The following is a 12,704-nucleotide window of genomic DNA, read 5'->3' as shown; positions in this document are numbered from 1 at the left end:
GAAAAGTGAAGCTTGTGTACTGGCCTTTTTCTCACTTTCTTGGGGTGGAGTAGCAGAATCAAGGTTGGCGAACCCTGCTGGAACCCAGCCTTTCATAGTCTAGTGTCCTCTAGATATTTTGGACTACAACTACAGCTGTTGCAGAAGGCTGCTCTAGCCACTACACCATGCTGTCTTCCATTTGAACTGGACAGCGCTGACTGAGCTAGACTGATGGCTTAGGCCCAGTAAAAAGCAGTTTTTCATAGGGACAGAGCTAATATTCAAAACAGCAGCCAGGTTTTCATAAACCCAGTGGTTTACAATGCCACAGAGTGGGTTGGGAAGTTAACATTCCAGTCAGGAGACTGGTTGTCCGATAATCCACTTAGGGAAAAGCAATTTGGTCTGTTTATTTCTTTTTACTTCAAGAAAGGAAACTGAGGAGTTAGCGCTCTGGAATGGTCATGCATTTTCAATATGAGTTAGGGGCTGCTGTCCACCCTAGGTCTCGTTTTTCTCTCTGGAAAAAAGGAGGAAGATCAGCACATCATTCCTAGAAGCTTCCCTGCCACAGGAATAAAGGAAACTGCATTACACCGGGCCAGATCCTTGATATCTCAGTACTGCCTACACTGACTGACAGCAGCTGTCCAGAATTTAACGGAAATCATCTTTCTCAGCCCTAGTGTCAGGAACGAGCCAGCAATAAATCACACAGAGAAAGTGAAGTTAACTCTTTATTAGAAGGAACAAGGTCTCTCAGTTGTGCCAGGCCTATTGAGCACAGAAACTCTCTCGGTAGGTCTTGCCCCATGAGGCAGTTGTGGAGGCTGAAGGTCCCCACCTTCCCATAGCTGCCTATGTCTGTTCCTCTCCCAGATCCTTCCCAAGCAATCTGAGACTATGCCGGCATGCCTGTCTTTGCTCCTCTCACTTCATACCTCCCCTAGTCCTAGGAGACCAGGGGAGAGGGGAGCTTGTTGCAACAGGAGGGGGAGACACCCTGACTTCTTTAACAGCCTGACTTAACTCTGCCTCTTGGCCTCTCTCCTCCCCTGCGTCAGTTTCTGATTCCGGATTTCTCCTTGCCACACCTAGCTGGGGATTTATGTAGTCATTTATTTGATATATATATATTTAAAATCCTGCCTTTCTCCCAAGTTGGGATTCAAGGCAGCTTCTAACATTTAAAAACAGGAGAGGCTGTGTGGTGTAGTGGTTAGAGCACTGATTTAAGGCCTGGGAGAGACCAGGGTTCACATCCCTCCACTCAGCCATGAAGCTCACTGGCTGTGGGCTTGGGCCAGTCAGGCAAAAAATAACACTCAATGAGGTTGTGAAGCAGGACTGGTGAGGGGGTGTGGCCTGGCGAGAGAAGGTGTGGCCAGGTGAGAGTTTCAAGGGCCCGATCCAGCTCCTGGGGCTGAGATCCCCCATTTCCATAATAGATATGTACCATAAAGGTAAAGGGACCCCTGACCGTTAGGTCCAGTTGTGGCCAACTGGGGTTGTGGCGCTCATCTCACTTTACTGGCCGAGGGAGCCAGCATATAGCTTCCGGGTCATGTGGCCAGCATGACTAAGCCGCTTCTGGCAAACCAGAGCAGTGCACAGAAACGCCGTTTACCTTCCCGCCAGAGCGGTACCTATTTATCTACTTGCACTTTGACGTGCTTTCGAACTGCTAGCTTGGCAGGAGCAGGGACTGAGCAACGGGAGCTCACCCTGTCGCTGGGATTTGAACTGCCGACCTTCTGATCGGCAAGTCCTAGGCTCTGTGGTTTAACCCACAGCGCCACCCGCGTCCCCTGATATGTACCATACCTTACAGCAAATATTAATCTCAGGCTCCACTTCAGGATGGTGGTGGTTGTTGTTTTGTGGAGGTCATATCTCCGGCCTTGTGCAAAGAGAAGTCAGGCAGCACAACGATATGGGTTCTGTTTCCTTTACCTACTGATCTGAAATAGCAATGTTCCTTTAAAGCCATTTTCTGTGAGCCAACTGTTGCTCTACCTCAGCCAGAAAAATGCATTGGCTCAACCCTAGTGGGGCCACAACCCCTGCTGAGACCTAAGACAGAGGTTTCCAAAATGTGTGCCTTTGTCGTATGCTTCCAACCTCCCCACAAGCCCTTTCCATTGGGACCTTCTGCATTCAAAGCAGATGTTCTGCCACTGAGCTATGGACCTTCCACTCCTCCTAGATGAGAACCAAACATCTCACCCAGCACCCTGCTCTCACAGTGGCCAACCGTTTGTTGACAGGAAGGCATATAGTTTAACTATAGATGCAGTGTCGCAAGAAGACATGGTGATGGACACCAGCTTATCTTACCTGTCTGAGGGAATCATAAGTGGTGAGAGTTTGTGGCATCTGAATATAGACTGCATTTTTAATCAAGGTCTATATTGACTTATATTTTGATCAGGTTCATAAAGTCTAAAATGGGCTTAAATTCACAAATGTTTCATGCCAGGCAGAGAAAACCTTGGCCATTCTCCTAAGACAAGGGGCCCCCCTTGATTTATAGCAGAAAACAATTCTCAAAGTCGTAAAAGCTGGAATTACAGGCTGAAGACCAAGGTTACACAGACCCTACATAATTAAGAGTGGGTAAACAGTAAAATGATACCCTGGGCCTCTCTTAAACTTGAGCCACAGGACAAAAGGCCAAGAGCACACGGAAAACAAAACAACTGGCTGGAGAAGGAGGGGAGTGTAAACAGGGGAATAGACTTTTTTCTTCACTTTTATTTTGAGGCTGTAAACTGTTCCTTCCTTTTACTTTGAGGAGATTTATCCTTCTAAAAAGCTATATATGTTATGTATGAAATATGCTGGCTTAAATGTAATTATGCAAAGGATTTAAGAAATGCTAGATTCTTATTTCATATAGTTGTAAGAGTTGTATTTAAGTCAGCTCCCCTGCCAGACAAGAAGACGCTATCTGGGCGCTCCTGATATATAGTTGTCAGACATTTGTTTAGAAACCTTCAAAATGAAGGAGATCTTTCAATGTTGATGTGAAACTCAAGATCCTTGACATATGTTTAAGATAAAAATTTAAGATTAACCATTTGTTTTAGAAGGCAATAGGGCGAAGAGGGCAAGAGGTGAGCTGGTAATTAATATTCCTTGTTGAGACACATGTAAGATATATTATTACTTATTTGTCATTTATATATAGCTCTTTGTCTCCCTTATAAGGATAGAAGGAAATGGGTGTATCTTTTTGTGATTAGTTATAGCAATCAGCCAATAGGAAATCCAACCAGGCTGGTTGGACAGATGCAGCCACAGGAGGAGCGAAGGGGGCTGGATTAAGGAAATATAAGTGCTGGCCATAATGGCAGGAGGCCAGGCCAGAGCTTGGTAACCATATACCACTGTGCCTCTCATTTATTTGTCTGACAAATAAATTATTATTTTAATTTCTCTATTGCTGCGTTGAATATTTCATTCCAGCTAAGCGTTAACCACAAGCAGGGTGCTACATTTTATGGTGCCTGCGACTCGGATCAGTGGTCTGCTGGAACGCAGCCCCTTCGCCTTACTGGACGGGGTACAAGACAGAGGACCACACTGCCTACCCAGCGCGCAATGGAAAAATTTTTTCCAGGGGAACGCAGCAGTCTCGTCTGTCTGATACCCTGCCCACCGACGGCGACGGACCGGGGGGAAACGGAACCAGCTAAGGGTAAGTGCACTAAAGGGTTTTGGCCCTCCAATTAATTGGGAGGAAGAGAAGTCCTGATCAAACTTCTGCATCTCAGTAAAGGGGAACTGAGTACGCTAGGTGGCTGGGTACATCAGATGGTGATCTGGTGTAGGGAAAAGGGAAGATTGGGAGGTAGAGTGTGGTTGAAGTATCTAGCACATTGCATGTGTGAGAAAGTACAATGTGTAACTGACCTAAGTGTGGAGTGAGTACTACTTCGTTTCCCAGTAAGGTGTGTGTGTGAGTGACTGAGTGGATACTTCACAGGGCCATACAATGGGAGTTGGGGGTTCAAAGGGGGGAAATACACCTCTTGAATGTATGTTAAATAATTTTAAGAAAGCCTTCTCAGGGGCATATGGAGTCAAAATGACGCCAGGGCGCTTGAGAACGTTATGTGAACTAGAATGGCCAAAACAAAATACTGGATGGCCATCTCAGGGAACCTTTGATATAAATTTAGTAAGCAAACTTTGGTCTAACATCACCAAAGAAACTGGAGGGTGCCCAGAACAATTTTCATATATAGATTCCTGGCTGAGCACATTAAATAAAAATCCTCCATGGATAAGGGAATGCAAAGTCCAACGATGCAAATTATTGGCTGTAAAAGCCGAAGCTAGGAAAGGAATCTTGCCAAATAAACTCAAACCCATTTTTGAGGGACCAGAGGAAGAGGTGTTTCCACCTCCACTCTATGCTCCACATCGAAGGGAGCCTAATTCAAACCCTCCACCAGTTGTAACCCCAAGGCAAGAAAGTGGAACGAATAATGGGGGTAGAGACACAGAACTTGACTCCTTGATAGATTATGATAAATATCTTCAGGAGGCATTGGAGTCCTATAATGAAGCCCAAGCAGAAGTGGTTATTCCATCTGTGAGTCCCAGTAGAACTCCATCTACAGTCTCTTTTAGTGGAACAACTGATTGCCTACCCCAAACCCCTGTACATCCAAGTCCTAGAGAATTATTACAGAAGTTACAGGGAGACCTTAATCGGTCAGCAAGCAATACAGCCAGGCGTATTAAGCTGCTAAAAGAACGCCTTGGGACAAATACCATCCCCTATGATTTGAGGCCCCTAGAGCAAAGTGAAGAAAAAGGTCACGTAGTAGCCCCTCTCAGAAGAGTATTTGATGCACTTGAGGAGCCTGTGCTGGTTAATGGGCAACCTGGACCACGGCCACCTCGAACTTCGACCCTGCAATGTATTCCATTCACAACTACAGTCTGATGAATTGGAAAACGCCCCATCTTTCGCAGAAAAACCTCAGACTATGATGGACTTCGTGACCTCAATAGTAAATACTCATAGTCCTACTTGGACAGATTGTCGCCAGCTCCTGAATACTCTCTTCACCACTGAGGAAAGGAGAGACATAATTGAAAAGGCACAGATATATTTGCGTGAGCAGGCCAGAGTGGGAAATATTTATAATATTGACCGTCATCTCCAGGACAACTTTCCCTTGGAAGATCCTAATTGGGATCCAAACAATGCGATTCACCTGGCCAGGCTTACCACCTACCGCCAGACGCTTGTGCAAGGTATCTGCAGGGCATGCCAGAAGCCCACTAATATGTCTAAAGTCTCAGGAGGGTAGATGTGTTACCCACAAAAAGACTTAAGTTGTCACCTTTTGAGCTCCTGTATGGGAGGCCGCCCTCCTTTGTTCAGGATATTCCAACTGACCTCAAACAAATAGGAGACCATGTGACACAGGGACAAGTGCAATCTCTCTCCCGTGTTTTTGTCTCTCTCCCGTGTTTGTTTGTTTTTTTATCTTAACAGGTGGGCCCTCAAGCACACGCCGTGCAGCATTGCTGAGCAGATTCATCAGCTCCAGGCTGGCATAGCATATGGGTGAAAGAGTGGAAACGTGATCCACTTGCACCTAAGTGGCGTGGACCTTACACCGTCTTGCTCTCTACTCCAACAGCGGTGAAGGTAGCTGAGGTGACCCCCTGGATTCATCACTCCCGTTTGAAGAAGTCCGAAGGCAGTTGGACGTGCAAAGGTGACCCCTCTAATCCTTTAAAACTGACTCTCTCCAAAAACCCCTATATCTAGCCCTACGGGGAACGGGCTAGGTCACGGGCAACATTAGACGACCGGCCTGCTGCAGCCACAATCTGGAAGCTGGCTGACCTGCGCACGCCTGAAGCTTGAGGAGCATCTGAACCAGCGATTGTGAAAGGGAAGATTCTCTTATACAATTGATTGACTGCCCCCTTGTGGAACAATTATCAGAGATATTACACATTGGGGATCCTTGGGATATATGTTTTGGTCTTGGTGGTTCCCCATTTCTGTCACTGGGGGAATTATATTGGGACTAATAGTTTTATGCTATCACAATAAGGTAATCTTTTGTGGAAGGAATGCATATGCTAGACATCAACATGATTTTATTATTAATCCTGATCCCTTGGGAAGGGGAAGGGTCCTTGAATCTGACCAAATTTGCTAAATATGGATTCAGCCATGACCACAATATGTGGGTAGGTTTAGCTGAAATGGTAGCCAATGTTGCAAATAGGACCAATTGCCTTGTTTGCTCTCTTGGGCCAGATGATTCAGAGGGAGGTATGCCCTTATTACCGATACCATTAGATGCCATTGGTATGGTAAGCGAAATGCCACACCAAACAGAAATACAGAATTTCCCCGGATGGAACTCAACTAAACCATTACGAGTTATACCTGTACAAGGGGAATTCTGTGTACATAAATCATCAGATGCAGCTGATTCTACTATGATAGGCTCTTCTCATTGTCACTATACTTGGGATTATATTAAGAATAGTCATACCTGGGCACACGGTACTACCTATCGAACTCGGAATACCTTGCCCTGTGCACCTCCTTTTATTCATGCATGGAAAGTGGTATGGAACACAACTGTGACAGAAAAGGGCAATCTAACATACTGCACTGTGAACTCTCTGCCTCTTTTGATATTTTCGCCTTCTGTACTCCACGTACCAAAAACCTCAGACCCGATGGTTGTGGTGGATATGTGGAGAATGGGCATACAAGAAACTCCCTTCCAAATGGAGTGGGACTTGTTTCCTGGGATGGGTATTACCACCAATGTGGATTATGCCCACTAGTTCGGCCAAGCGAACACGAAGGAATGCTGATATTTCTCGTATAGCAGGAGGAAGTACCCAAAGTTGGAGCGGTACTGATGATTGGCCGCCAGAGCGCATTATAGCCTATTATGATCCTGCCTCCTGGAATCCTGGTGAGCTCATACAAGGGGCACGGGATCCTATTTATAATCTAAACAGAATAATTCAATTACAAGCAGTAGAGGAACTTGTAACCAATGCAACGGCCCAGAGTTTGAGACTTATTGCACAACAGTTGGATGAAAGTAGAGCCCCATTTTGCAGCTGAAAATGGGAATGGATTATGTACTTGCCAAGCAGGGAGGTCTATGTGGAGTCTTGAACTTGACAGGGAATGCCTGTTGCTTTAACATTTCTGATTATGGTGAGGCAATCCGTGTGTTGGCCACAAGGAAGGATGGGATATGGGATGGCTCACCAATTGGTTACCTAATGTCACAGGACTCAAAGGGATACTATTGTCTTGCTTGTTTTTCTTGACAGTAGTGGTAATGGTTTTATGTATGATGCCATGTATCATTTCATGTTTTAGAAGTACAATTAGCAAGATGGTTTCAAATGAAACTTTACCTCATATCATGGCCCTATACAGAGCCTTACCTCAGGAATGTGGCATAAGATCAAGCTATCAAGGACCTTGGTGTGAAGCAAGGTCCTTGAGCTTGAAAGGGGGGAATGTGGCATCTGAATATAGACTGCATTTTTAATCAAGGTCTATATTGACTTATATTTTGATCAGGTTCATAAAGTCTAAAATGGGCTTAAATTCACAAATGTTTCATGCCAGGCAGAGAAAACCTTGGCCATTCTCCTAAGACAAGGGGCCCCCCTTGATTTATAGCAGAAAACAATTCTCAAAGTCGTAAAAGCTGGAATTACAGGCTGAAGACCAAGGTTACACAGACCCTACATAATTAAGAGTGGGTAAACAGTAAAATGATACCCTGGGCCTCTCTTAAACTTGAGCCACAGGACAAAAGGCCAAGAGCACACGGAAAACAAAACAACTGGCTGGAGAAGGAGGGGAGTGTAAACAGGGGAATAGACTTTTTTCTTCACTTTTATTTTGAGGCTGTAAACTGTTCCTTCCTTTTACTTTGAGGAGATTTATCCTTCTAAAAAGCTATATATGTTATGTATGAAATATGCTGGCTTAAATGTAATTATGCAAAGGATTTAAGAAATGCTAGATTCTTATTTCATATAGTTGTAAGAGTTGTATTTAAGTCAGCTCCCCTGCCAGACAAGAAGACGCTATCTGGGCGCTCCTGATATATAGTTGTCAGACATTTGTTTAGAAACCTTCAAAATGAAGGAGATCTTTCAATGTTGATGTGAAACTCAAGATCCTTGACATATGTTTAAGATAAAAATTTAAGATTAACCATTTGTTTTAGAAGGCAATAGGGCGAAGAGGGCAAGAGGTGAGCTGGTAATTAATATTCCTTGTTGAGACACATGTAAGATATATTATTACTTATTTGTCATTTATATATAGCTCTTTGTCTCCCTTATAAGGATAGAAGGAAATGGGTGTATCTTTTTGTGATTAGTTATAGCAATCAGCCAATAGGAAATCCAACCAGGCTGGTTGGACAGATGCAGCCACAGGAGGAGCGAAGGGGGCTGGATTAAGGAAATATAAGTGCTGGCCATAATGGCAGGAGGCCAGGCCAGAGCTTGGTAACCATATACCACTGTGCCTCTCATTTATTTGTCTGACAAATAAATTATTATTTTAATTTCTCTATTGCTGCGTTGAATATTTCATTCCAGCTAAGCGTTAACCACAAGCAGGGTGCTACAAGTTCTATTACACACAAGTGATGCTTGTGGGTTTCCTAGAAGAGGCGTCTGCTTGGCCGCTGTGAGAACAGGATGCTTGACTAGGTGCCTTTGGTCTTCTGATGGAGATCAGGCAACATCATGGAAGATAATGCTTTTGGTTGCCGCTAGTCATGACGGCTCTATATTAACTCCAGGAAGAACCAGAGGCAACAGAGGCAGCCAGTTTGCTACTATGACTGTACAAAGCTCCTAACAGCTTGGGACCAGTTTACCTGCAAGATCACCTTACCCCATACATGTCTTCTCAATTGCTTCGATCTGCAGAACAGGCATGGCTGCAGGTGCCATGCAATACCCCTTTTCAGGTTTGTAAGAAATTGATCTCCCCCCCCCCCCCCCGTGTGGCAGCACTGACCCTTTGGAACTCCCTGCCTATTGATGCCATGCAAGTACCTTCACTTGCCAAAAACATTTGTGTTTAGGGAAGCTATCCAGACACACAGAACGTTGGCATGTGTTTTTATCCAGTTTTAAGCTTATTGTTGATTTTAATTACTTTTGAAAATTTTAAATAACTGTTTTTAACTGGGGTTTTGTTTTCATTAAAAATTATAATTTCATTGTTTTAGTCTTAAGGGTTTTTTTCTTCCTTTTTCTTCCTTTTTTTAACAATAGAACATTATATAAATTTTTATGAAATAAATAAAATAAAAGCTTGTCTCTGAATACCAGTTGCTAGGGATCACAAAGTGGAAATGCTATAATTCCTGTGTTTCAGGGGCTGGACTAGATGACTCTTGGGGTCCCTACAATTCAATGATTCTACTGTAAAGTCCTGCTTGCGGGTTTCCCAGAGGTATCTGGTGGGCCTCTCTGAGAAGAGGATGTGGAATTAGCTTTGTTCTGGCCTCTGCCAAGCCCCACCTGCTTGCCTTCCTATGTACATCCAGCCTAGTGGATTGGCATTGTGTGCCAGCTTCCTCCTTCTTAGCCTCGGTCTTGCCAAGACAGAGAACTCGTCAGGAAACAGGATGGGAGCAAAACTGGAGCTATTTGCTTCAGTGGACTGGACTCCACACTTACATAAGGAGGTCTGAGCTAACCAGGCCTCTTGTTTCAAAGGCCCTGTGTCAGCCCTGGAAAGTATAATTAAAAACAACCATCTTGCATTTCTCTTTCATTTCCCCCCCAAGCTGTTATACAAGTCTCGACTTGTCCTCCTAGGTTTTGCCATTGCTGGTCTCTCTTTCTCCCGCCCTCCTTTTCCTCCATCCTCTTTCTGGGGAAGAGAAGTGACAGTCACAACATCTATTATCACCACTGAGCTGGTAACTTGCTGATCGCTGTGTAAGATTAAAAACTGAAGGTTGGCCAAAGAACAGAATACACGGCATCTGAAACGAACAAAGAGGAGACATATTTGCACCCCAGCGCACACATCTTTGCAACTCACTGCTGTAAGACACAGTAATGGCTCATGGTATAAGCGCTGCGGCATATATGCATAGTTCCTTCTTAAATAATAATAATAATAATAATAATAATAATAATAATAATAATAATAATAATGTTATTTTTTTATTAAGTATGGTATACATGGTCCCTTTTTAAAGGCCTCTTAACATTCTGCATCCTGGAAGTTCAAATTCTGCTCCAAGAAAAACTGAATTCTGCAAGATGTATAAACGACACAAACAGAGAAAATGTACAGGATGTTTCTCATTTTGCCCATTAAAAAAATTTTTTTGCTGGTATTTGTGGGGGAAAGTAATGAGTTGCACTGGGTGGTGAACCCTTCAAGCTGCCCTGAGAGCTACAGGTATAGGGCAGTATACAAATTTAATAAATTATTATTATTATTATTATTATTAGTGCTTTTTTAGCGAGAAAAAGATGCCATGAAGTTATTGCAATCATGAAGCTGTTGCAGTAAGTGCCATACTCTGAACATTTAGGGTTGGGCAGGGGCCAATACTGTGTACCCAGAAAAAGCACCGACTATTATAATTTATTTAATTTGTATACAGGGTGCTCTCAGGGTGCTCCACACCATAAAACCACAGTATAAAAGCACAAGATACTTTTGATCCTGCGGATTTATGCAAAAGCCAGAAGACTGCACAATCAAATTAACAATTGCCCGCCTTGTGCTTTTGCACACTTTGTTCTGGAAGGTGGCGAGTGTTTCATTTTTAACCATGTAATTATTTGCATACATGCATACATGCCCTGATGGTACTTAATGGGCATAACAGACCCAACAAATATGGGACAAACAACAATAGGGTAATGCCTATTGGACCAAAGTTGCTCTCAGATACAAAATCAAATGTGGATGAGTGTGGGTGACTCTGGCCTAATTTGAAGGGTGAGGGGGTGGATTAACAGCTAAATAACCCGGGTGGTGCTATAGGGACATGGGTGGCGCTGTGGTCAAAACCACAAGGCCTAGGGCTTGCTGATCAGGCCGGAAGTTTGAATTCCTGAGACGGGGTGAGCTCCCGTTGCTTGGTCCCAGCTCCTGCCAACCTATCAGTTCAAAAGCACATCAAAGTGCAAGTAGATAAATAGGTACCACTCCAGCGGGAAGGTAAACGGCGTTTCCATGCACTGCTCTGGTTCGCCAGAAGCAGCTTAGTCATGCTGGCCACATGACCCAGAAGCTGTACACCGGCTCCCTCGGCCAATAAAGCGAGATGAACGCCGCAACCCCAGAGTCGTCCACGACTGGACCTAATGATCAGGGGTCCCTTTACCTTTACCTTTAACTCTCACATATGGATGAGCTGTTGAGACTTACATTTGAGTACATGCCTGAGATTGAGACACTTCCTAGAAAGTGGGACTACCATAAGAACATAAGAAGAGCCTGCTAGATGCCCATGGGAAACCAGCAAGCAGGACCCAGGCAGAAAGGAACCCCCTCTGCTCCTGCAGTTTCTGGCAACTGGTATTCGGAAGCATAGCCATGATGGCCAGTAGCCACTGATCAGCTGTTATCCTCTTGCTAAGACAAGTAAGGTAAAGGTAAAGGTACCCCTGCCCGTACGGGCCAGTCTTGACAGACTCTGGGGTTGTGCGCCCATCTCACTTAAGAGGCCGGGGGCCAGCGCTGTCCGGAGACACTTCCGGGTCACGTGGCCAGCGTGACGAAGGTGCATCTGGCGAACCAGCACAGCACACAGAAACGCTGTTTACCTTCCCGCCAGTAAGCGGTCCCTATTTATCTACTTGCACTTTGACGTGCTTTCGAACTGCTAGGTTGGCAGGCACTGGGACCAAACAACGGGAGCGCACCCCGCCGCGGGGATTCGAACCTCCGACCTTTCGATCGGCAAGCCCTAGGTGCTGAGGCTTTTACCCACAGCGCCACCCACGTCCCTGCTAAGACAAGTACCTTACAGCAAAAGCCTCACAAATGTGGAGCTTGTCTGTTAAGGGGGACTCCGGCATGAAACGGCTGAATTAGAATTTGTTGGCAAGGTTGAAGCTGTCCGTTTAGGACTCATTCAGGAGCAGGGCTTTGACTCACACACTCCAAAGGTTAAATTAACACACCCAAAGTAGGAAGGTCATTTATTTTCATTGCACTTAACTGGGATATCTGTGTGTTTTTGCATAGAAACATTGCAGACTGTATACCTCTTGGGTCTGAGGCCTTAATGGCCTGCCAATTTACACACACACACACACACACACACACACACACACACCCCGCCCCCTTTCTCATGTGTATCTGAGCCGACCGAGGACACACCAAGGATCTGACGAGATGGACTCTGGTCCATGAAAGCATCTGCCACAGTAAATCGGCCCGGGATCTTCAAGACACCACAACACATTTCCTGGCATCTTCTCTATCACCATTCCTTTCATCACTGTTCTTCAGGGCTGTGCGCACCACTGCTTGTGTAGCTAAAACAGACATCCCTATTTTCATGGGAGAAATGTTGGGCGGTATGTAAATGCACATTATGTAGCTAAAACCCACACACAGGTTGAAGGTTATCAACAGGGTATAGGGGGGATTTCAAATTTTGCAGAAGTATATCTCCCCCCACCCCAACTGGGGAAAA

The 12,704-nt window shown here is 44.8% G+C and overlaps 1 long non-coding RNA gene across 1 annotated transcript; it reads left to right on the top strand.

Moving 5' to 3' along the window:
* The first annotated feature begins 2,350 nt into the window (after nt 1-2,350).
* On the top strand, nt 2,351-8,590 carry LOC144325799 (uncharacterized). Its single transcript, XR_013390983.1, has 2 exons — nt 2,351-3,682; nt 5,498-8,590. It is a non-coding gene; the product is annotated as an uncharacterized LOC144325799 (long non-coding RNA).
* Nucleotides 8,591-12,704: the final 4,114 nt, after the last annotated feature.

This window comes from Podarcis muralis, chromosome 16, assembly GCF_964188315.1.
Source record: "Podarcis muralis chromosome 16, rPodMur119.hap1.1, whole genome shotgun sequence".
Lineage (NCBI taxonomy): Eukaryota > Metazoa > Chordata > Lepidosauria > Squamata > Lacertidae > Podarcis > Podarcis muralis.
The sequence above is the reverse complement of the archived record's forward strand: the minus strand, read 5'-3'. Positions and strand labels throughout refer to the sequence as shown.